The 24261-nt window shown below is 46.9% G+C and overlaps 1 protein-coding gene across 3 annotated transcripts in view; it reads left to right on the forward strand.

Moving 5' to 3' along the window:
* The first annotated feature begins 2147 nt into the window (after nt 1–2147).
* Nucleotides 2148–24261, forward strand: part of PCDH15 (protocadherin related 15) — a 637965-nt gene continuing 615851 nt past the window's right edge. The window contains exons 1-4 of one of the 3 annotated variants that reach the window (XM_039719696.1): nt 2148–2296; nt 2475–2624; nt 2933–2992; nt 9388–9563. The gene's annotated coding sequence lies outside the window, so the exon portion shown is untranslated. Of the gene's footprint in view, nt 2297–2474; nt 2625–2932; nt 2993–8560; nt 8636–9387; nt 9564–10335; nt 10428–24261 lie in introns of those variants that run through there. The other 2 variants (XM_039719693.1, XM_039719694.1) reach the window with 2 other exon arrangements.

The raw sequence follows: 24261 nt of genomic DNA on the forward strand, positions 1-24261 counted from the left end.
GCAGCCTGTCTCAGGCTGTTTGCTGGCTCAGATGCCTTCAAGAGTGATGCAGAAAACCCTGCTCTGGGTACTTTCTCCATTCTCCACCTGGGTTATTTCATCCTGGAGCCTGCAGGACTGTGTCCTCATGTTTGCAGTTTTATTATGAGTTTAAGTGACTGCATTCCCCTGGAAAAGCAACCTGAGCAAAAGAACTGGCCAACTTTTTTTTCCAGGAATGTCTTTCAGCTGTGAGATCTTCAGGCTGATTTTGTTATATAAAATGTTGTTCTCTTATCCCACTTTCATATGAATTGCTTCCAGCCATCCCTTGCTACGAGAATGATGTCTTGTAATGACTCATTCTGTTTTCATGTCATTCATTAGTTTTTGTGTCTTTGTTTTCCCTGTATCTGCCTCTTCTTTTAGCTAAATATTTCCAGCCTGCCATTCTTCCTTCATTATAGCTGTGATTAGTTTCACTGCTGTATCATTGCCTGCTCTTTCTTTAATGGGGAATGACCAGAAATTATGACAGTAATTACACCACCTTGCTGAGTTTAATCAGTCATGTAATGTCTTACTAAGGCTAAAATTCGAGGTATTCAGTCTGATTTCATTGCAAACACATGAAAAAAGAGCTCTCCTCCCCACCAACACGTAGATGATGCATATAGGTAGGTAAAGAGAGGACAGCTTGCCCTGCATTTTTAGGCTCCTAAGCCCTGTGAGGCACAGAAGGCCCCATGGTCTATGTAAATATTTTTCTCTCTGTGCTAAACAGAGGCAGATTTTCCAGCTAATTTGTCCATAAAAGAAATGCATGGGAACAGCTGTTCCCTGACAATATCTGCCAGTCCAAGCTTACCTGAGACAGGATGAGCTGATGATTCAAATTGAGCCTGTCCAAACACTTCACTGGATTGGCAAGACACTAACACTTGAGTTAGTCAGGATTTGCTCAGTTCTTCTGGTCAGTGCAGCTTTGTAGCCCATCAATACCTCATATAAGTCTTCAAAGGTCAATCTCAGCATGGAAAATCCATCTTCTCCTGCTGCAAATACCCAAGTGACACAAATACACCTGCCAGGCCTTAAGGACAATGACAATGAGTTTAGTTTAAGAAGATTCTTGAATAAAGGTCCTTCAGGGACATAGTCAGTTGTCAATGGTGGTGATAAAAGATTCTTCTGGCAGTAAAAACTAGTTTCAAAAATTAAATCATTGTCTAAATTGTTGTATCCACCTAAAATCCCATCTGTGCTTCTGTGATTAAGAAAAATAAATGGCCTGGTTAGATTTTTGGTTTGGGCTCTTATCTCTGTGGTGCCCACATAAATCAAGTGTAACTTCAGTGAGATTATTGCTTGTTCAACACTGATGCAAACATAGATTAGCACCAAACTGACCATCAGTCTCTAATGGGAAAATGCCATGGGCTGTGTTTCCAGTGTCGAGGGTGGTCAGCGTTTAATAACTGAGATGGAATTATGGAAGTGGTAAAGAATGGCTGGAGTGGACTGGAGGAGCCAGCATATTTGGGAGGGATGTGATAAGTACCAATGGCTGCTCTTCTCCCTCAGGCTATGGGAAGAAGCCCCAGAGCAGCAGCACTCACCATTTGGACCATTAAATGTTAACTTAGCTCAGAGTAAAGGTTATTGACTGTAGGGGGCTGGCAGGAATCCATTTGCAGTAATTGTATTCTGGTTCCTCTGCTGCTTCTGCCAGTGGCTAAGGCAGTGTCCCCTTCCTGTCCTCAACAGCTACCTGGAAGTTGTTGTGTGACATTTACAGCTTCTAGCAAAGTGGCTTTGATGAGGGGGATATTTTTGGAAACCATTTAAACTTTAAAGGGATGCCCATTTGTCCATCTCAAAGACTTGTCCTGTACCTGTTAGGCATTTTATAGCTCTGCGTCACCACTGAGTTGGAGATGACACAGAGCCATGTTAGAAGGCAAAAGCCTCATTTAACTCATTCTCTCCCCTTTTATAACTTAGTTTGCTACAGGTGGACCTGATTGGTCATTTAATCAATGCATTTCACATGACTGGCTAATTAAGGAGATGCCCATTTGTAAACAACCTTATGAGGAAAACAACAAAGCAGATTGTTAAAAACCACCACCTGCAGATGTTTTAATATTTGGCTTTCATTGTTTATCTCCACCTCCCTAAAGCTTCCCAGGCTGATTTATAGGAAAACTTATCCAGCTTTCTGTCTCTGACCAGGCTGTCACATCCACAGCTCTGTCTCCCATTTGGGATAGTCACATCCCTGATTTTCACCCCTCTGTTCAACCAGGAATTCCAGGTGAGTTAAAGCACCCAGGGGTGCTCTCTGCCCTGCTGGGGTGAGGGCTCTGTGCTGGATGGTGCCACATGTGCACTGCACAGCACTGACCTAGGGGACTTTGGCATTTCTTCTCCCAGCTCAGAGATTCCCCAGCTTCAGTCCTGTTTGGCACACAGAGGATCTGATATTGTTCCAGGTTTCCCCAGCAGCAGGCACTGTGCCCTGTGCTGAAGTGTCCCTAGGGAATAAGGGAATGAAGGCTGCTGCCATCCTGATGCTGTTGTAGGAGTTTATGAACTATTCCTTTGGAATAAACACAGATGGCTTCATGTGGAACTGGGCAAGAGTAAGTCAACCCTTTTTTGTTCTACTTTCACACAGAAATACCGAGATTGCAAACATGTGCAAAGATTACAAAGATGTGATTTCCTTTGTAGCTTCATATTGATACATCAAAATAGCAAAATATGGAGAATGGGGTGCCCAGAGCAGCTGTGACTGCCCCTGGATCCCTGGCAATGCCCAGGGCCAGGCTGGACAGGGCTTGGAGCAGCCTGGGATGGTGGGAGGTGTCCCTGCCCATGGCAGGGGTGTTGGAACCCTTCCAGCCCAAACCATTCCATGATCATAATGAGCTAAATCCTCTCTTTACAGTTTGTATAGGACTCTTCTGAGCAATGATATTTTTGTTACACTGAAGTAAATTCCCACTGGGTGAGTGAAAATGCACATTTTAAATTTGCATTCGTTATTGTCACAACTCAGAGAACTTGTGCTGCATTTAAAGGTGGGGGAGACATGAATGTGGGTTCCTTCCCCAACCTTAACCTCCCTCCCTTTGGGTTTGCTAACAGAGAAACCAAAAGAAATATGAAATGACAGAAACACACAATGGTTTTGGTTAAAAGGGACCTTAAAAATAATCTAATTTCAGCCCCCTACCATGTCCATGGAAATTGCTGCCTCAGTAGTGGAACATGAGAGGTTCTAGACATTGTTCTAAGACACTGAATAGAAATTTCAAAATATTAAGTAAACAAGGGTTAATATTTTCCCAAGTTCTTTGTTTTATTTGCAAGCAGATAATTTAAAAAGCTATTCAAAGGTGTTTATAAAGCACAGATACAGAAGAGTTCCTAACAGGGTGAAATCTGCAAGTACAAAACTTTTATTGACTTTGGAGAATACAGAGGGATTTGAATTGTTGTTGTTACTGTGCTCACCCTCCATTTGTGTTTTAGCTTTGTAATTTAGTTACTGGTGAGGTGTAATCACTCCTGATGGATGTGCTCACAACTGAGCTGCAACAAAAGCTGCTGAGGGTGTTCTGGGAGCTGCTAATTATCCTTAGCTGTTATTAGCTGTAGTACCAGTCAGAGACATTCAGCTCCTCAGGATTTTCTGTGTATGAACAGAGCCCTTATTAGTGTCAGCTCTCCAAAAAGCCCACCTGAGGCTGAGAGCTGTCCCCAGGCTTACGGAGAAGCAATGCTCAGTGGTGTAAATCAGCCCTTTTCCTGGGACAGGGATCAGAAGCTCTGAGTGAAGTGCATCCCATGTGAGATCACTTCATCTTTCCAAACCCTTCATTGGAAAAGTTCAACTGTGTGCTGTGCTTGTTAGGAGTCATCAATATGTTCTTCCTGGTACAAAAGGCTTTATGTTTGCTATTATGCAGTCTCATTTTCTGCTTCAAGCCGTGATGCTTTCTGAGCAGAGTGTGTTTATTTCAGATTATTAGGATTTACCCTGGTAAGAGACTCATAGCATGTTTCTCAGAGGCTGAAGCACCTACGTTGTTTTCCCTGAGTCTTTGGAACTTGGCAGGGAAAAACACCTCCAGAAGCAGAGAAAAGCACTTCTTACTCTATGAAATTCTGTTCAGTTTTGGCTGAGATGTAAACCTGCTAATTTCCCTTTTTAGCACTTGATTTCTTAGGGGAACGCTGGCAGCTTGTCAGAACACAAATGGTGTAGCCTGGCACACTGTGTCACTGTGGGCCATGGCAGGTGGCACTGGCAGGGACACGAGCTCCTCAGGGAGCACTGGGAAAGGATTTGGGTAACACTGGACTTGTAATGCAGTATTGTCTCATCGATTCTTGCAAGTGAACAAAAAATAACCTCAATACTGCACTTCCCAGTCAAGATAAAGGTCTCCTCTCTTTGGCAGGAGTTTCTTGTGTGGTCTGCACACAGCTGGTGGAAGGTGAGTGGGAACTTTTGGGATTTCTCTTTCCCCTTGTTCTCACGTGAGGAAACGACTGAGATATAGCAGCCCTCTCCTCTTCACGGTGCTTTTCTTGGATTACAACTTACTTCAGTTGCAGTGTCAGGCACTCAAAAGTTATGAAAGGCCAGCCATGGTATAACCTTTTAATTCAGTGTCTCTGGGCACTGGGGAAAGACCTCAAATCCTGTGTCAGTTCTGGGCCCTCCAGACAGAGAGCCCTGGAGGGTCTGAGGGAGCTGGGAAGAGGCTGGAGCCCCAGGAGGGGCTGAGGGAGCTGGGAAGGGGCTCAGCCTGGAGCAAAGGAGGCTCAGGGGGGACCTTGTGGCTCTGCACAACTCCCTGCCAGGAGGGGACAGCCAGGGGGGTCGGGCTGTGCTGCCAGGGAACAGGGACAGGAGAAGGGGAAAGGGCCTCAGGCTGAGCCAGGGGAGGCTCAGCTTGGATATTAAGGAAAATCCCTTCACCAAAAGGATGGTGAGGCACTGGAAAGGCTGCTTGGGCAAGTGGTGGAGCCCCCACACCTGGAGTGTTCAAAAAACACGTGGAAGTGGACTTGGGTTGGTGATTTTGGAGAGCTTTTCACTGGTTCTGAGATTGGAGTATCACCTGTATTGTTTGCTATTATTTCCGTGTTTCTGAAAAAAAAGGCTTCCTGATAGATGTTTCAGTAAGATCTGTTGCAACAAGGAGAACAAAGATCATTTTTCAGGCAAATACCAGTAAAATATCTAGTATCAGCAAAGCTTGAATTAGGTTAATGGCATATTTGATTTTTGTGTACTTTTTCTTATTTCATGCAGCACTGAACTCTCTGCCAGCTCTCTCACTTACCTGGGCTGAGTGCACCTGAGAGTGTGTCAGGAATTTACTCCCAGCTCCTGTGTGGAATTCCCAAGGTGCCTGGGGAAGAGGATTGCTGAAACAGAAAGGTTCCCCTGTGCTGGGGGCAGGTGAAGGAGAAGAATTCTCCTCTGTCCCTGTTTTTGCTGCAGGCTCTGTGTGCTGCTGAGCAAGCCCCTTCAGCCAGAGCAGCTTTTGTGGCCGTTCCCTGCCTCATCTCCTGTACCCTCAGGCTCAGTGTGGAGAAGTGCTGAGCACTCAGGGCTGCAAACAAAATCGATGGGCAGTGTGGTCACTCAGCATTCCCCAAATTAACCAGGAGTGGGATGGATATCTGGACATGGGCACAGCAGCAGGTTCTGGGTCCTGCAAATGATTTGCAGCGTGGCTTGTTTGCGTTGTTTGTGTCTCTGTTGTGAGCACAACTCACACTAAATGTAAATTAATTACTGTGTGTGAGACACTCCTGGCTATAATTTCCCCCAATAACACGTGGTAATAATATCTTTTCCATGTGCAGCAGGTTGTGGGTGGTACTGAGGTACAAATCTAGACTGCACACAGTGTACACGTCACACAGATGGCCTGAGATGGACCAGCACATGAAGGAGCTGCACCTGCTTCCACTGAAATCAATAAAATTTCCATCCATTTCAATATGCGCAGGAGATGATGGATTAGGGGAACTTAATTTGGGGCTTTGGGGAATGGTATTCACAACTTTAATTGTATTCAGATAAAATGCACATTGATCCTTGAACAAATTCTCAGTACAGCTGGCCATTGAAAAAGAAAAATCAGAACTTTGCAAATGCCTCTGCACATTCTTCCTGTGATTAACTGTTCTTTAAAAGAGAAGAGAAGGTAGGGATGTAGTAGAAGTTATCACCCTGCTTGCAATTATTCTGAGTAGTAAAACAGATTAAGTAGAGGCTTAAGGCATGAGCTTAGTGAATGTAGCCATACCTAAACAAACAGTGGCAATTCTGCTCTTTCACTCTGAATTTTAAGTAAATGGCAGAGTAATTTAAATTATATGTAAATATTTGATTAATGGAGTCTTGACACTTTAGCTTGTAATTCCCTCTCTCTTATTAAAATCATCCACCAAATTTTGAAGTAGAAATTAAATTTTTCTCTAATTAAAAGCATTACTTTTCAAATATGATTGTGCACTGTGACAAACCCTACTGAATTCTGCATTAGCACAGGAGCTCCTGAGCTCTCAGACCTCCTGCACAAGCAAACAAGGTTCTCTGCTAGGCTCTCTGTGACTCATCTAATGGTGGTGGGGACAAACACCTGGCCACTGCAGCACCTCAGATGCTGAGCAGCATTGCCCTCATGCTTAACCTCCTTCTGTTTCATTTTCTTCCTCTAGGAGTTAATTCTGTGACCATGATGAGCTAAATTCTCTCTTTCCAGTTTGTATGGGACGCTTCCGATTATGAGAAGCAATGATATTTTGGTTACACTGGAGTAAATTCTCATTGGGTGAGGGAAAATACACGTTGTAAATTTGCATTTCTTATTGTTCACGTGTCACAACTCGGAGAACTCGTGCTGCATTTAAAGGTGGGGAAGTCATGAACGTGGGTTCCAACCTTAACCTCCCTCCCTTCGGGTTTGCTAACAGAGAAATCAAGAGAAATCTGAAATAACAGAAACACAGAATGGTTTTGGATAAAAGGGACTTTAAAAATAATTTAATTTCAACTCCCTGCTGAGAAGAATTTGGATGTTAAAGAAGCATGAAGGAAGTAAGAGAAGAGAGGTTTTCACTCACCTGTGTGCTTACAAATGATGCTGAGGCATGAGCAGTGAGCTGATTTGCCAAGTGCACATTGCCATTCAAATATTTACAGTGTACCTGTAAAGCATCTGGGTGCCACAGGGCTAGAAATCCCTGCTCTCATCACTTTTGTATGGGAGAGGAACACAAGGAGGCTCCGTCTGAACCAAAATTAATTTTGTTTTTTGCCTTCAGAGAGGGTGAGGGAAGAAATTTCAGCCTCAGGTTCAGCTGGGGATTTAATGTGGATTTACAAAGGTGAAATTGAGAAGAAGGGGGTCACAAGGTGGCTGAGCAAGTGTAGGAACAACTGGCAGCTGAGGGGGATGGTCCAGCACCACCTGCAAGGTCTGCTCATCCCAGACCTGCCCAGCTTTGCTTTGCTGCTTGTCTGACTCCTCGGTGATCCCCCTTGGCTTGTTAAAGGAGGAGGAAATTCTCTCTTTTGCTGCCAAGTGAGTTTTCTGCTGATTTAGTGAGCTGAACTGGGTCAAGCAAAGTTGCAGCAGGGCTAAGAGGAACTTGGGGAACTTTCCTTGTGGTGGCAGGGCAGCTAGCTGGGCAGAGCTCATTGTCTGAGCCCTGCTTGTGTCTCCGTGTGAGCAGCTGTGGTGGGAGCAGCAGCAACGGGGCTGGGATTTGGGATCTCCAGCTAACCTCGGTCTTCTGGGGGTTTCATTGTTAAATAATTGTTCTTGCATCCTGTTCTGAGTGGAGGAGTCTGGCCTGGGCTGCTGCATTGATCTGGGCTTAAGCTTATAAGTTTTGGAGGTAGAGGTAGGGGAATTTTCAGTGTGTGTGCAGTGTTGTTCATAAATTGTGAAGTAAAACATGAATAATGGCTAAGTCCCTGATTCCACAGACTGCTGACCCTTCCTGCTTGAGATTTGTATTCAGATAGTTCACCAAAAATCTCCCATTAAGCCTGCAAAGCTCACACATTCAGGAAAAGCCTATATTTAAAGCAAATTAACAAGGAAGCTCATGGGCCCCTACTGAAGTGCACGAGGATCTTTACAAGTATCTCTTGTTTGTAAAGACAAATGTGCAAGGACAGCTGCTGGAAGCCTAAAACTCCACTTCTGCTAACGAGCTGACTCTATGCCAGCCCCGGGACACGCATACGATATTTCCCCTCCAGCCGCTGTAATTTTTTTACTTCACGGAAATCACCCCTGTTCACTTCGCACCCCACACCAGCATCCCCGAGCTAATCCCGCTCTCGCAGTCGGGCACAGCTCCTCTCTGTTCCGGCCAAGTTTGCGGCTTTTTCCCTCGCTGGCGAGTCAAAGCCCCGCAGGTGCGCGCAGCGGTGAGGAAGAGGAGGCGCTGCTGGACGAGCCGGGAAGGGAAGGGAAGGGGGGCGAGCGGCCGGTGCCTGCGGCTGCAGTTCGCCGTCCCTCCGAGCCGCGGCGGGGGCACACTCCGCCCGCGTTTGGCGAGCGCGGCTCCGAGCGGGGCACGGCGAGGCAGCCGGGAGGAAGAGGAGGAGGTGAGGACACGGGCACCGCGGGCTGGGATGGGATGAGATTCAATAGGATAAGATGGAATGGGATGGGAGACCGTCACCGGAGCAGTGAGGCCGAGCTGCGGGAGGGAGCGGAGCCGCTCGCCCGGAGCCGCTCGCCTGGAGCCGCTCTCTCTCCCCGTGGCTCTGCCCGCTGCTCGTGCCCACGAACAGGACCGAGGTGAGGGTCTCTGAGGGATGGGCGCTGTTCGAGAGGGATGCGCTTGAGCGCTGCCTGGCAGCATCCCGCTCCCCTCGGATCAAACTCTGCGCTCCGTGCCGAATTTGAGGAGTGTTAGAGCTCCTCGGGACTCTGGAGATGCAGTGCGAGTCCTCCTGAAGGCTGGGATTGGTTATTGGGATTCCAGAGGAATTAGCAGGGTCCTCTGAAAATATCTGGGGAAGAACAGATTTTACTCAGCTTCCGTGCAGAAAATTTATGGTTCCTGAGTCTACGTTGACGTTTGGATATGAGAGGATATTGAGACGCTGGGGTTTACGTGGTCATCTTCACGAAAGATGAGTGAAAGGTCAGGAGTGATTATTTTCCTTTTTAAAAGGTTTTACAGGCAGGTGCTGGTGGTTTGGCTGATGGAGTTGCCCGCAGAAGTGTGAGGGAGGAGCACAGGTGACCCCAACACAGGGGTTTGAAGGCAACAGGAGAGGGGAGTTTGGTGTAATTAAACGGGCAAAGCCGCGTTTTGTATTCACTGAGCTGAGGAAGAACTCTCTTCCAGGAGAGAGAGCCTGTCCTGCCCGGGCTGGAGCTGACTGGAGGGAGCAGGGTGAAGCGGTGAACATTTGCGTTTGAAACCAGCAGCGCTTTAGCTGCCGCTCACTTCTGAGAGGTCCTTTCCTTCTATCGGCCATAAATGCCCGAATCATCGCGGAGTTTGTTGATTAGGAAACGAAGGTTTGTGCTGCTTTAGGGTGACACCCGGGGGTTCCTCCCGGGGTCTCTGGTGCTCGGGCAGTGAGCGCGGCTGGCCCGGGTTGTGCGGGATGTTCTGGGGAGCAGCGGGAGCCGCACATGGGCACACAACAGGTCCCCGCGGTGTTGATTCGCCACCTGAAACTTCGCACGCCGGATTCAGGCGGGTGGCAGCCGAGCCGCTGAGCCTCCGAGCAAACAGGCCTACAGGTGGCATTTGGGGATCAGGCATCAGCAGCCAGCACAGCCTCGGCAGCGGGTGCGCGCCGCTCCGGAGTTGGGCTCAGTAAGTGCCGGGAGCGGCTCTGCCGCCGGCTCCTTCCCGGCGCGGCCGAGCATCCCCGCTCGGGCAGGGCGGGGGGCGCGGGCTGGGAGCGCAGCCGCGGCCGGAGGGAGGGAGGGACAGGGGGGCAAGGAGCGCGCCCGGAGCCCCCGGCCCGCTCTGCCGTGCGCTGCCCGTGCCCGGGGGACAGGGCGGGCGGTGGGGCTGCCGGGGAGTTGGCTGCGCTATCCCGGAGGAGCAGCGATGCCCGGCGCCCTAGCGAACGCTTGCCGCCTTCTTTCTTCTCCCCGCTCCTCCCTCCATCCCTTCCTTTTCTTTTTTTTTTTTTTTTTTATTAAATTTTTTTTTTCCTCCCTCTCGCCGATGCGGGGAGGCGGGCGCGAGCCGCGGCTCCGCAGCGCAGCGGCGCTTTCCCCGCGGCCCCGCAGCCGCGCTCCCCCCGCCCCTGCGCAGGCAGGCAAGCGGCGCCGCCGCTGCCCCCGCGCCCACCCCGCGGGCCTCGCTGCCACAGGGCGGCGGCCCCCGGCCCGTCCCGCTGCCCGAAAGTTTCCCGGAGGAAGGGGGTAAGTCGGGGGGATGCGCAGGCGGGGGGATGCTGGAGATCCTCGGGCTGCCTCAGCCCCGGGGCTCCCACCCTGCTGGGGCCGGGGCAGGGCTCCGCGGAGGGGCTCCCCGGCCAGGGCGGGCACCCATCTCTGCCTCCCCGTCCCCATCGGTCCCTGTCGCCAAGCGGAGGAGAGACGGTGACCTCAACTGTTGTGGTGTCGCTTCGAGACGCGGGGTTAATTTGCGAGGGCCGGTAGTGGCAGAAATGCAGCGCTCAGACTTTGATATCTGCATATGGTAATGGGTAAAAGAAAGGAGCCCGTTAGTATTCCGCTCCTGTAATACTTGGCGCGGGAGAGCCTGCTGCTCCATCTCACTGCCCAGCTCCTTTGGGGGGAGCGGAGCGGGGCTGGGTGCCTTCCCCGCTGCCTTTTCCCGGGTGCCTCAGCCCTTCAGGCATCGGGGGAGTCCTGCGGAGGGGAGACGGGAAGCTCCTTGCCTTGCGACCGCAAAGCTGCGGAGAGACACCTTCTGGGGCTCGGAAAGCCTCGGGAACGCTTTGGGAGTGGGATCATAGCAGGAATCGGCAGGGCAACCCCGGTGCCCGGCTGCTGGCAGGTGATGTGACTCCGCTGCCAACCTTTTACACACCCCAGTGATTTTATCTATCCCTGTGGCTGATGCGAGCCCCGCGTTTGAAATGTTGTGCGAACTTGAGTGATGTACGGTAAGGTCAGCCGTGGGGGCTGGAGCCCGAGCACTGGGATTACCTTGGGAAGAGCAGCACCGAGGTGCGGGTGGTGTCATCCGGGGGCACACGCCGTGGGAGGCAGGTGCCGCCTTCCCATCCCCTTTGCGTGTTTCGGCAGTGGCCATTAATGATGATTGGATGTTAATTCCGAGGGAGGGGTGTGGTAGCCGAAGGGGGTTTTGGATGCAAACCAATCCCCGTTGACTCATTCGGGCCCCGCCGAGGTGTGGGGGGAAGCCCCTGTGCTCGCAAGGCGGGCTGCTCCCACTCCCATCATCAAAAGTTGAGGTGGAAACATTTCCGTGTCTGCTCCCACCCACCCCCCGACGGGAGGAGGTTCGTGACATATAAATTTCTCAGACTGCTCTTTGGGCTGTCTGCGTGTTAAGCAAATACGTTTCTCACTTCGGCTGAGAACAGTTTTGCTCTCTGATGAGTGGAAACTGGGGAAAAAGAGACATTTAAAAATAAAATCAGACTGTATAGCTGGAGCGGTAAAGCAAATGTTCTCGAGATCCCACGTAGCAAGCTGGGGGTGAATGCAAACTGTTCCTGCCGTGTAACTTTTCCAGATTCAGTTCTCCCTGAGAGATGCGATCTCCTCCTGCCTCCCAGCAGAGCCCGGTCTGCATGGAGCACGGAACGGGTGCCAGGATGCTTTTCCCAGCGCCCTGAAGGGGCAAGGGGGGAGCGTGCTGGCACTGCTGCAGGAGTGACAGATTCCTTGTCACACGCGGAACACGGCACCTACAGCAGCGGCACGGGAGCCCACCCTGCTTTCAACTTTTTGTGTGTCAAAGCTTTGGGAAATTTGAGGCAGGTTACTCCCAAATCGGGGATTACTGGCTCTCCCCTCTTGCTTCAGCTGCTGTGGATGTGGCAGGCTCCCTTATGTCACCCCCAGTGTCTGTAGGTGACACGTGCTTAGCCTTCAAGGGAACGACCGTGGACAAGTGAAGGGACACTTAAACTAGTCTTGCTCTTGTTTTTATTCAAAGTTTTACATGCAGCTTTTCACATCCTGCTTTTTCTGTAACTTCCCAATGACAATGTGTACTCATGTCTGGGAAAGTGTTAGAGTATCTAATTCCTCTGGCAAAATGGGAATGGTTGGTAGAGCAACCTGCTAAACCCCTTCAGGAGTGAGTGCTAGCTCGGGGTGCATTTTGCAGATGAAGAGGTGCAGCCAGCTTTGTGAGAGCATGGTGATCACTCATCCCTCCACCAATGAAGCATCATATCAGCTGTGCAAACGAGCCTCTCAAATCTGGGCTCTGATTTTCTGTGCAGGGATAGAAGCCTGAAGCACAGAGTGCTGAGCTGCTGCTGCTGCTGCGTGTCCATGGTGTAGATGTGTGGGATGGCTTGGGCTTGGTGGCTGTTTGGACAGCTCCTCTGCAGTGCTGGGTGGGCATTTGCTGTAGGCTGAAGGCTTGTGCTTCAGAAGCTGCCACAGGACTGGATCAGGGATACAGAGCTTTGCCAGGACATCAGACAGGAATTAGAACTTGGCTTGAGTTCTTTTCCCTCAATTTACAAACTAAACTTCCATAAGATGCTTGTGTATTGCTCCTGGATGCTTCAGAAACCACATTTTTACTTGGTTGGATGCATCCTTAAAAAGTGGTCTCCCTCATTTGCTCCTCCTTTCCTTCTTCCTGTGCCTTAGCAGCCTGAAATCCGTGGACATTTACCCCTGAACCCTGGGATTTAAGTGCTTTGATAACGGCTTCAAACGAGGGACATAAGTTGTTAAAACTTTGCTCCTGGTTAGCAAGCAGCTGAAGGAAATGAAACCAGTAGCTTTGCACTTTTCCTTTCGTGGCTCTAGTAAATTTCTGGGAGCAATTCAGCCTTAGTCCAAATGCTCTGAAACAGGAAAATAACATGAACAGTAGCATTCCTGTGGGTTTTTTTTTTGTTGGTTTGTTTTATTGTTTTTTTTTTTTTTTTTTTTTTTTTTTTTTTGGGGGGTTTGTTTTTTTTTTTTTTTTTTTTTTTTTTTTTGTTTGTTTGGTTTTTTTTTTGTTTTTTTTTTTTTTTTAATTTGTGTCTGCATATGTGCCTCTGTCCAGCCAAGCAGCAAAATCGGAAAATAAGAAAGTAAAATCTGGTCTTAGTTCAGTTTTAACAGTAAGACTGATATAAAACCTTTGGTTTGTCAAGGAAAACCTTTTTACCCATGAAGGTTCTTTTTGGATCTTCTTCATCCAAGCTTGAAGTAAACTTAATAGACTTGTGGCAAAATGAAGCATTGGGGCTTTTTATGTGTGAAGCAGCTTTTTTTCTCTTAAACTCAGGGTGCACAGATTAAAACTGCTCTGTTAGCCAATTATTATTTACTTCTTGGTACTTGAAACATGCTGAGGGATAACTGAGTAGTGGAAGCTTGAAATCTGCCAAAATGCTGCTTAGAGAATTAAACCCGAGATTGCTTGTGCTGTCCTATTAATAGTTTATAAATTCAGTGTCTGAACCACAGAAAACAGTAGTTAAAGTGGCAAGGATTATTGCTCAAAATCCTGCAATCAGAGCTTGCTGTTTTAATTAAAAATAACTAATCAACTGATTGATGAAGGGGGGAAAAGTGCCTTGCAGGTATATATTAATTTTGCTGCTACCAGAGGATTCTGTGTGATGCATTTGTTGATGTGAAGTCTTTTGGGGGAAGAGACACTGAGTGCCTAAAAAGCTTGTGCAAGCACAGCAGAGCAGGCTTCTGGGAGAGGAGATGCTCCTGCAGCTTTTCATGCTTAGCTGATTTATTACAAGAGACTTGACAATCAGGACTAACTCAGCAGTAATGGGAAGTGATTTGTTTCTGGAACTTCAGGCAGTGGCTGTGATCCCCTGGCAGTGGCTTGGGGTGCTCCAGAGCTGTTAGGGTTAGGATGACAGCGTGTTCTTGGGTTACTGTATGTCTGGCTGGACTTTTAACAAGCTGTAGCTCCAGAGAAGGTGGAACAAGTAATTCTGATGGCTGGTGACAAAGCTCTGAAGGAAGAGCTAAAGTCACGTAAAAGAGTGTTTTGTACATATAAATGTACTGATCTGGATTTCTTATGTCCCCTCTATGCATCCAAAACACAGAGATTTGTGTGCGACAGGGACAAGGGTGTTCTCCCTGGATTCACTTGGGGAGGAGCAGCCAGTCGGGAGAAGGTGAGAATTCCTCTGCTGGCAGAAATTCGACCTTGTCATTGTGATAGCCCTCAGTCCTTGGTTACTGCCAGAATCCCAAAAGGGTCTGAAAGAGACCTTACAGCCCATCCAGTCCCACCCTGTGCTGTGGGCAGGGATATCTTCCGCCATCCCAGGTTGCCCCAAGCCCCATCCAACCTGGCCTTGGACACTTCCAGAGATCATGGGACAGCCACAAAATGTTAAGGAGCTGCCTTAGAGGTTCCAGGGTGCAGCAAACCCCAGGACTGCTGAACTGGGATGAGCAAGGGAGCCCCTCTGCTCTCTGCCTGTGTGGGAACGGCAGGGGAAGGTGTTAATTGTTGTTTGTTTGTTTGTTTGTTTGGGCTGCATAAGAGGAACTTTGCTGGGAACCTCTTGCGGGGCTTTGGAGAGCAATTAGAGGCCCAAACAGCTGAGTGGTGAACCTCAATTAGGAAGCTGCAGCTGCAGGGACAGCAGAGCTGGGATGAGCCGGGTGCCAGTCAGGCTCTCCCACCCTGTGGACGAAACCTTTGTCCGAGCTCACACTGGGAATAACCTCTGGGAAATAATGCTCCAGTAGGAGTTTGTATCGGTGGCATCAGGATTGCAATCTTAGCCTAGAGGTGAACACAGGAATCCTGGGCTTTCTCCCAGTTTTCCTTGGAACTTCAAACAATCCAAACTTGCCTGTTGTGGATGATTGCCTGAGGAAGGGCCATGGACTGCTGTCCTGCCCCAGCCTGTTTTGTCTGTCATCAAACAATGCCCTGCGACACAGAAAAAAACAGCTCTGGTTCAAACAAATTCCCTGGAATAGTGCAGTCTGAAGGGCAAGGAAAAAAAGAGCAACAGAGGGAGGTTCAAAGGGAAGAGCCACAAAGGCTGCAGCTGTTTTCTGCCACTGAAGTGCTCCCTTTTTTTTTTAATTTAGTTCATAAGCTTCATTTTCTAACCTGAACAAACTATTTGAGGTATTGAGGGAAGAAAGTGAGGTAAAAAGGCAAAGCTGACTGATTAAAGCTGGTGGAAAGATTTCTGGGAGCAGTTTGGGAAAGATGCGAGGAGAAAAATACTCCTGGTAAAGCATTTTGAGAAGCCATCTCAGTAAGACTAGTGAGTCCTTTCTAAAGTAAAGATTGTGCTTAAGAACAGAAATGCTGCTCTGGTTGAAGTGATTTAATTAGTGGGAGATAAACATACAGCCACTGCTTTTACCAGTGCTAGTTATTAATTTGGTGGTTGGGCAATCAGGCAATCAGGTTTGGATAGGAATTTATGCTTCAAATAGGTTTGTTTTTCCAGAAATACACATTAGAACACATTTCTACTTAAAACCAACCCAAATAATTCTGTGTTTAATGGCCTAGGACCCAGGTTGTAGGGAGGAAGGTGTAAATAGCAGTGCCTGAGGATCTGGGAGGGCTGTGTGGTAAGGGTTCGTGTTATGGCATGTCCATTTTCCAGACTTCTCGTTGTAACTGGGGAGCCTTCCTGCACAGCCAGGTTGTTGCAGTCACTTCATTCACGTGCTGATTGCTGTATTTACCTCAGTCACTTGGTTCCTTCTTGCATATTTTAAACAGATAAAAATACTCCTGTGTTTCCCATGTAAATTCTGGTTGTGTCCAGCCATTGGAAGATTTTGGTGATTTATTTTTGTTTTCTTTTGAGTGAGACTTACAACTGCAATCTGTTACCTTGCATTTCATGTGGTGCTTTTGACAAAAACATGAATACTAATCCCAGTGTGAAGAGTAATTTGAATGGCTGATTGCAACATTTTCAGCTTCCCACTCTGTATCTGGAGAAGCAGGGCTCCTGAATCAGTGGGTGCTGTCTTCCACTGGGCACTTCCATGGTTGATTTTGGCAAGAGGGAGAGAACCCCTGTGGTCTGATGGTCTGGGTATGCCAGGAGCTGTCCCATGGCCATGCTCCATGTGGATATTGTGAGCTGGGTGCCATCTCCTAGCCCCAGGGGAGTGTGTAACTCCAGATTTCTCTGACCCCCATCATTCAAAGCCAACAGTTCCACTGAGATATCAGGATGTTCCTTGGACTGGCAGCTCCAAACATTGCTGGGATGACTTTGGACAGCTTTGTGCTCCCTCCTCGCAGATCTTGGTGTGAACTTGGCCTCTTTGCAGGGTGTTTCCCCAGGCAAGCAAACAGCCTGCTCCCATCACAGGAGCTGTGCAAACTTCAGGGATGGATTCTGCAGCACTGGGCAGGTGGCACTTGAATTATGGGTTGGAGGGGGGCTTTGCAGGGCTGGATTTGCAGCTGGATTTTGATCTTGGAGGTCTTTTCCAACCAGGATTTTGTGATAGTGATGATTACTATCATGATTGTGGAGAAAAGCAATCTTTTTCCAAAAAGAGAAATCCATGATAGCCTTTTGGGAGTAGGAGAAGAAGCAAACATTGGTGTGGTTTTGATTGAGCTTTCATTAAACTGTTTTTTGAGTGTTTCCTCTAAACAATGAATATTTGAGTGTGGCTGCACTCCAAGGTTACATTCTTGAGCACTGTGGCTGATTCTTATTCCTAAGATTCTCCCCTGAACAGAACTGTGCTTCCCCAAGCAAACTCAATTTATGGATTATGAAGTTATTGGGTTTTTGCTTCCATTTTTTACACTTGGGTAATATCTAAGCTTGAAATAACTTGGGAAACCTTTGGTTTCTGGTGGTGTGTTCAACAACACAAAATAACTCGAGGCTTTCTTCTCTGCTCTTGCCTGCAAACGGAGATTGCAAGTTTGAGGAAACTGTTGGTGGAAGTAATTAGAATGTGGTGTATTTAATTTTACTTGTTGCATCTAGAATTGAGTGCAAACTAGAAATGAAACCCACATTCTAATGGAATGAGGTTGTGACACTTCAGTGCCATGTGTATGACAAGGAAAAACGAGCAACTTGATGCAGAAGTAGATTGCCATTGAATTATTATTTTTTCTTTGTTCCTGTCAAAGAAAGGGGAGGGAGATAGATGTGTGAGCATAAGTTAAATTCAAAGAAGCACTGACTGTTTTCTGAATCCATCTAACTTATGGAGCTTCAAGTTATTTAACATTCACAAATAGGATCTTTAAATCTTTCAAGAGCAGTCTGAACTCTGTTACTCAGATGTCCACTAGAATGAATTTCTTCATAATAATGAAACTGCTGCAGTTTTGATAGTCAAGGAGCTTTCCAGGACTCTCATTTTACTTTAGTCGCTGGACTTTTTCCTTTTTAGATGCCCAAATCAATCATAGAGCAGATGATAATCTTCTTCAGCAGCCTTCCTTTACTACTTTTTCACTTTTTTTTTAACTTGCTGAGAGCAATGCCTTTCATTGGAATAAAACTTTCAGTTTAGAAAAAAATAAATCTTCTAACACTTAATGTGAAACAAGTTTATTTGCATAAGTCCTTATACCTGAGGAAGATCTGGATAAATGCACACCAGGGGGTTTCAGATGGTTTTGGTTCTTAAGGATATACAGCCTTGAATAAAATAGGATTCATGACTGATGAACCACGGGGCTTATAAAACTCACTTTGTATTTTGATGTACTGTGAGAACCCAGTTGAAGTGGGAGAGGAGGGCACAGCCCCAGGAATTCCCCAGCAGCCTCTGTGGTGTCCTTGTACCTGGCAACCCCCACAGGGAGCAGAGAGGGGAAAGGCTCCTGCTGGATGGTGTTTGTCCTCTCTGCAGTTGCTCTGGATTTATCCAGAGGTTTCTGTGGATAAGGGAAGTTCAGCAATATGGCAGCTACAGCAGGATAGGAAAGCTGGCCACCACTGTGGCCTTTTTTCATCTGGGAAGGAGGCTGGGGGGACTGAAGCTACTGAATAGATTAATCAGGCTGCTCATGAAATTCATAATAGATGGAGGCTTTGTCCACTGGCACTGCAACCCACTTCCCTTTCAGCTTTATTCCTTCCTGATTATAACTTCAAATAGCAGTGAGGCAGTGGAAGACAGTGCCTGCATTGCCCCATTCAAGGGAAAGGACAGAGGATTATTGAAATCCCTTAAAAACTCTCTTTTTTTGGGGGGGGAAGGTTTCAATGATCTCCCTTAGAGTCTTTGACAGTGTTCCTATTCTAATATATTTGAGGCAGATCATCAAAAAAAAAAAAAAAAAATTCCAACTATGAAGGGAGTCTCAAACCAAAGGGATTCATCCATCAGAAATATGGATGCTCTGTCCTCTTGCCCTTCCACAATTTTCAGGATAGTGACAAGTTTATGACTTGGGCTGCCAGCCACAGAGGATGTCATTGAGGGCATGAAATTCCAAGTTCTTTCCAAGGATATCCTTGTATAACTCCTGTGGAAGAAATGAGCAGGTTGTTTTGGGGGCACAACAGGTAACTGTAATGCCAAGGCTACTGCAGAATGAACTGAGTCTTTTGACCCATACACATCAGATAAAAGTGGAGGCTTGTTGAGTGGAAAGGGATGAGTTCAGGGCAATTGTTGGACAGGTTTGAAAGTAATTCCGAACTGAAATAAAACTGGCATTGGTTGTGCCAGAGAAAGTCCCTGAAAGGAAGTGGTGGTTGGGTGGGGACATGTAAAACTGGAGAGAAAGTGTCATGGAGCTGGATAATTTTTCTAGTCCTAAATTTGCATTGAGTGACCTGAATGTTGCTGTAGAATTCTTCAGTCTGTGTGTTTTAGAGTGAAGCAGGTTTTTAACTTGGTGTTAAAACCCACAGCTACTGGTCATGGAATCCCAGTCTGGTTTGGGTTGGAAGACTCTTTAAATCCCATCCAGTTCCACCCCTGACATGGCAGGGACACCTTCCACTGTCCCAGGCTGCTCCAAGCCCTGTTCAACCTGACTCTGGGCATTTCCAGGGATCCTGGGGCAGCCACAGCTTCTCTGGGCACCCTGTGCCAGGGCTTCATCACCAACAATTACTTCCCAAAATCCAGCCTAATGCCCTGCTCCTGTATGTAGATGAATGTTTCTTTCCCCGTGTCAGTAACATCACCTCGCTGCTGGAACACTTGCAGTGGTCTGGGAGATGTCCAGGGTCCTGAAACGGCAGACCTGAGGTCACTCAGCAGGGAGACAGTCCCTGAGACAGAAAACGGCTCCTACCTGAGCTGAGCAGGGAGACAGTCCCTGAGACAGAAAACGGCTCCTACCTGAGGTTCACCAAGAAATGTGTCCAGTGGGACTGTGAAATGGTGGAAAAAACAGTTCTTTTCCAAAACAAAAACGTTGGAGATTGCAAATTATCTGTGATTATCTGCGTCCCTATAGTGTCTGCTGGAATTCTTTTTGGGATTTCGTGGGAAACCACCTTCTGTCTCCTGGTACAGGTGAATGAATCCACATGCTTCAGGTCTTTATAAGTAGAGGGGCACTTATATGTAATGCAAAATTTTATTTTTTTTTAATGAAGTGCAGTTGTAGAAAAAGCATACTAAGATTTTAATTTTAAGACTGATGGAGATCCATTTTGTCAACCAACATTTGTTTTCAGTTCTTGTACTGCTTTATATGATCTTTTAGTAAAATCAATTGCAGCTTAATATTACACGGGAAATTAAGAATAATGAAATCCATCACTGAAGTCCCGTTGTGAGCAGACAGGCTGAAACTCTTGTTAATGTGCTGGTTTACTCACAGAAACGCTCTTTCCCTTTCACTCAGCCTCCTGATCAAATTTTAACAGGAGCTTTGACATTTACATGACATTCACATCTGTAGGAACAGTGTTTCCTTTTCCCCACTGCTCTGTTTTCTCGGAGTTAACATTCTGCTGGAAGCAGTGAGAGGGATTGCAGAAGGGAGCCAGTAACAAACGATCACTGTAATAAATTGGTTGTGTTCTCCAGGCTGGCTACAACTATTTCAGCCTTCTGGAGGGGTGGGGAAAAAGGCTTTAACCCAAGAATTGGTGGCAGTTTCTGTGGCATTATCCAACAGATTGCCTGGTCATGGACCCCTTTTAGCAGAAGGAATAATGCAGGGTTAGGAATAATGTGCTGCTTGCTGGTGGTGTGGCAGTCATATTTTCTGGAAAAATCCCTTTGCCCAGGATTTTTCTCCTGGGAAGCTGAGAAGCCACAGAGATAAAGGAAAACAATACTATCTCATTTGCTTCTCCTGTGTTTTGCTGCTTTGAAATGTGGTTGGAGATTGTTTCATTGGATTCTGCTGCGAATTGTTTTAACTTATTGGCCAATCAGTGCCAAGCTGTGTCAGACTCTGGACAGAGTCATGAGATTCAGTAGTATCTTTTAGCCTTCTGTAAGTATCCTTCCTGTATTCTTTAGTTTAGTATAGTATTATAAAGTAATAAATTAGTCTTCTGAGAACATGGAGTCAGATTAATAATTCCTTCCTTTGTCTCGGAACCCTGCAAATACAATATGGGTGGTATGGATTTGGATGAGGCTGTGGGGCTCAAGAATCTGAAAAGAAGCTGGAAAACTGGGATTAGGCTGTAATCCCCTCAGGGAAGGATGATGGTGGATGATGCTCTGCCTTTCTGAGCTGACTGGAGACCTTGGGAAGGGGGCAGGGATGAGCCAGGGGCAGTGTCTTGCTCACAGTGTTGAGGAACAATGGGAGCCCCAACAGTACTTCCCATTTTACCTGCTTTTACAGCCATATCTGCTTGTGAGTGCTTAAATTCCTTCCAGAGTCTCCTAAAAGCCATGGAGACAGTTTTAGCTTTGGTTCTGCTAAAATCAGACCTGATAGAGGACATGTAAGAGTGGATTGGTTTTCATGGAAAATGGGGCATTCCCGTGCTGAAGAAGTTTCGTTGCATGCAAAGGAGGAAAGGCATGGAAACAGGGAAGCTTGGGTGTGAAATCTGAAGCAGGCACTGAAGGAGTGCAGCTGCCCTGAGCATGACCAATACCAGGCTCAGAAGGATTAATCTATATTGCCATATGAAATAATTATTTAAAGGCATGGAAACAGGGAAGCTTGGATGTGAAATCTGAAGCAGGCACTGAAGTTCAGCTGCCCTGAGCATGACCAATACCAGGCTCAGAAGGATTAATCTATATTGCCATATGAAATAATTATTTTCAGATATTTCTATTTCCCCAGTCTGATGGCCACAGCCTTTCTAGGGAGCTGTATGTCAGCCTTGCCCTGCTGTATGTTTTTTAATAACTGTGCATATGACTGATTATTGTTTTCAATTCCATCATAACAATATTGTGTCTGTCAGGTAGATTTAGAAGTCAAATTAGCAGCATCTCTACTTTAAAAAAAATGCATTCAAATGGAGCTTCTTAAAACGAAACATCCATGGCATCTCTACTTAAAAAAATGCATTCAAATGGAGCTTCTTAAAAAGAAACATCCATGTTTCTCAGATCACACGGTCTGGAGTTGTTGGCAGTGGCTTGTTCTGCTGTGGTTAGCATGGAACCATTTACCGAAACATCCAGATCACAGGGTCTAGAGTTGTTGGCAGTGGCTTGTTCTGCTGTGGTTAGCATGGAACCATTTACACATTTTAGTTGACCATCGTTATATAATTTCAGATAGGCCATGGACTTGAAATTTTATTAAGAACACAAAGTGAGCGTTGCTGGTAGGTCACAAGATATACAATCAGTTCTTCCTTTCTTCTCCTTTTTCAATCCCATTGCAACATGTAGCAAGTGTGTTGTTCCATTGCTGTTGCATTTCCTTCCACAGAAAGTAAAGAATAAAATCACCTTTGTATACTTAGGAGGAGTGTCAGAGCTCCAAGGATTTGGCTGCATTGTACAACGGTGTCAGCTGGGAGGTGGTGAAGCACAACTAATGAATTTTGGACTCTGAAATCAGTTATAATGAGGAGCTCAGAACCTGGAAAATTATTTTTGAGAGCTGTTAGAAACAAACCCAGAGCTTCTCACCTGCAAGGCTGGATGTTGACTCCAAGGTAGGCAGGCATGTCTAATGGCAAAAGATTGGTCATTAGATTTTAATCTGCTGAGATTGATGTGCATCCTGGCTCCTTTGGAAATGGGTGGAATTAGGGAGCAGGAGGTAAAAACTGCATCTTCTCTTCAAATATGTTCTTAGGTAGTGGTCCAAAGTCTTGTTCCCCATGTTCTGTGCCATCCCTGCTTTTCAGTGTTGTTGTATGAGCTTTTTTAAAGAGTTGCATTGTTCTTTCAAATAATGCAGGCTTTAGCTTCCTGTTTGGTTTTTGTATAAAAGCCTGAATTTATTTTCTTGGGCTTAAAAAGGAAAAAAAAATAAAGAAAACCAAGACCATCTGCTGTTTTTGCAACAAGATTATGAAAAAGAAAATGTGGAACACTGGCCCAAGACAGCCTTTAAAACAGAACCCTTGACAGGGTCTTTCCAAGAGATCCCTTGGTACCAGCCAGCACCCTGCCCTGGGCTCCTCCAAAGGCATTTCTGATGGCTCTGCTCTGCTCACCTGTGCCCTACTCCTTGGTGAGCTCTGTTTGCTTTTTGCCTCTCTTGAGTGGTCATTTAGAAAATCGTTTCCTTCAAGTGCTCAAATAAACAAGTGGCTTTGTTAAAAATTCTCATGGGCATTCAGTGCTTGAGGGGACCATTGAGCCTGCCTGGCTGCACATTCCCTCTCAGAAAACAAAGCATGTCATGGGTAATATTCCCTCTTCTCAGCCAAAGGCTGATTGCTCAAATTACTCTGCCTATCTCTTACAATTTATGCTTATTTAAGACCCATATTTTCGTATTTGTTATTGTGCCAGCGTTGTCCTTTTGCTGAAGTAGTTTCCTGCCCTTTTTGGTGTCCCCTGTTTCCACAGCCTGGTCTGGAGAGAGGGATTATGTTCCTTTTTTTTTTTTTTTTTTTTTGCCTCTGGTTTCCCAGAGGGGCCAACCTCTCTCTTGTGAGACCTGCTTTGCTCCCAGCATCATCAAGAGGTGTGAGCTGAGATTTCATCTGGGGCTTGAGGATTTTCTGCATTCAAGGACTTGTAAATAAAAAAAAATCCTCAGTGTTTTGGAGCTGTGTGGGCAGTATGCAAATGTGCAGCTCCCAAGGATTAAACCAAAGGATTTCCCATAACATTTGTAGTGAGGAAAGTGTGGCTTCTAAGGGTTGGGGGGGCGTTGCCAGGGGAGAGTTCAGCAGGAACTGCAGAGATAAGCAGGGGAGAATGGATTCAAACTGGAGGAGAGTGGATCTAGATGAAATATTAGTAGGAAATTCTTCCATTTCCTCACCACCCTCACAGGACAGAGGGTGCCCAGAAAAGCTGTGGCTACCCCTGGATCCTTGGAAGTGTCCAAGGTCAGGTTGGATGGGGCTTGGAGCAGCCTGGGATGGTGGAAGTTGTCCCTGCCTAAGGCAGGGGTGGCACTGGATGGGATTTAAAGTCTCTTCCAACCCAAACCATTGCATGACTCCAAAGTGCTGCTTAGGGAAATGCTGAGAAAAGCTGATATCCTCCCTTCCCTCTCTCTCCAAACAGCCTGCACAGTGTAGACACTTTATGGAAAATCTGGGCAGCTCTCCTGTCCCCAGCCACCCCAATCTGTGTGTCCCTCCTTGGATGAAAGAGGCAGGAGCAGTTGTGCTGCAGCCTTGCCTGGTTCAGGCAGTTCCAATGCTTTGGTGTGGAGCAGAGCCTGAGCTGGTGGGGTGACCCGTGCACCCTGCCCAGCTGGGCAAGTGTCTGATCATCATTCTGTGGCATTTGCGGATGTGGGCATAGATCCATCCCTGCTGGGCTCTTGGGAGAGTTTCCAGGGCACATCTGGCTCTGAGCAGGCTTGGTTGTGTTGGCTGTGGTGCCAGCACTGGGGGATGTCTGACTGGGCAGGAAACCTTCACCTGATTTGTGCTCACGTGCAATATTATTTAGAAATGTTCTGTGAGCTCTCAGCACTGCAGCCTGTGTCCCTGGTGGTCATGGCTGGAGCTCTGCCCCCATGGGAATCAGCCTTTATGCAGGCAGCACCAGGCACATT

The sequence above is a fragment of the Passer montanus genome, unplaced genomic scaffold, assembly GCF_014805655.1.
Source record: "Passer montanus isolate IOZ18808 unplaced genomic scaffold, ASM1480565v1 scaffold42, whole genome shotgun sequence".
NCBI lineage: Eukaryota > Metazoa > Chordata > Aves > Passeriformes > Passeridae > Passer > Passer montanus.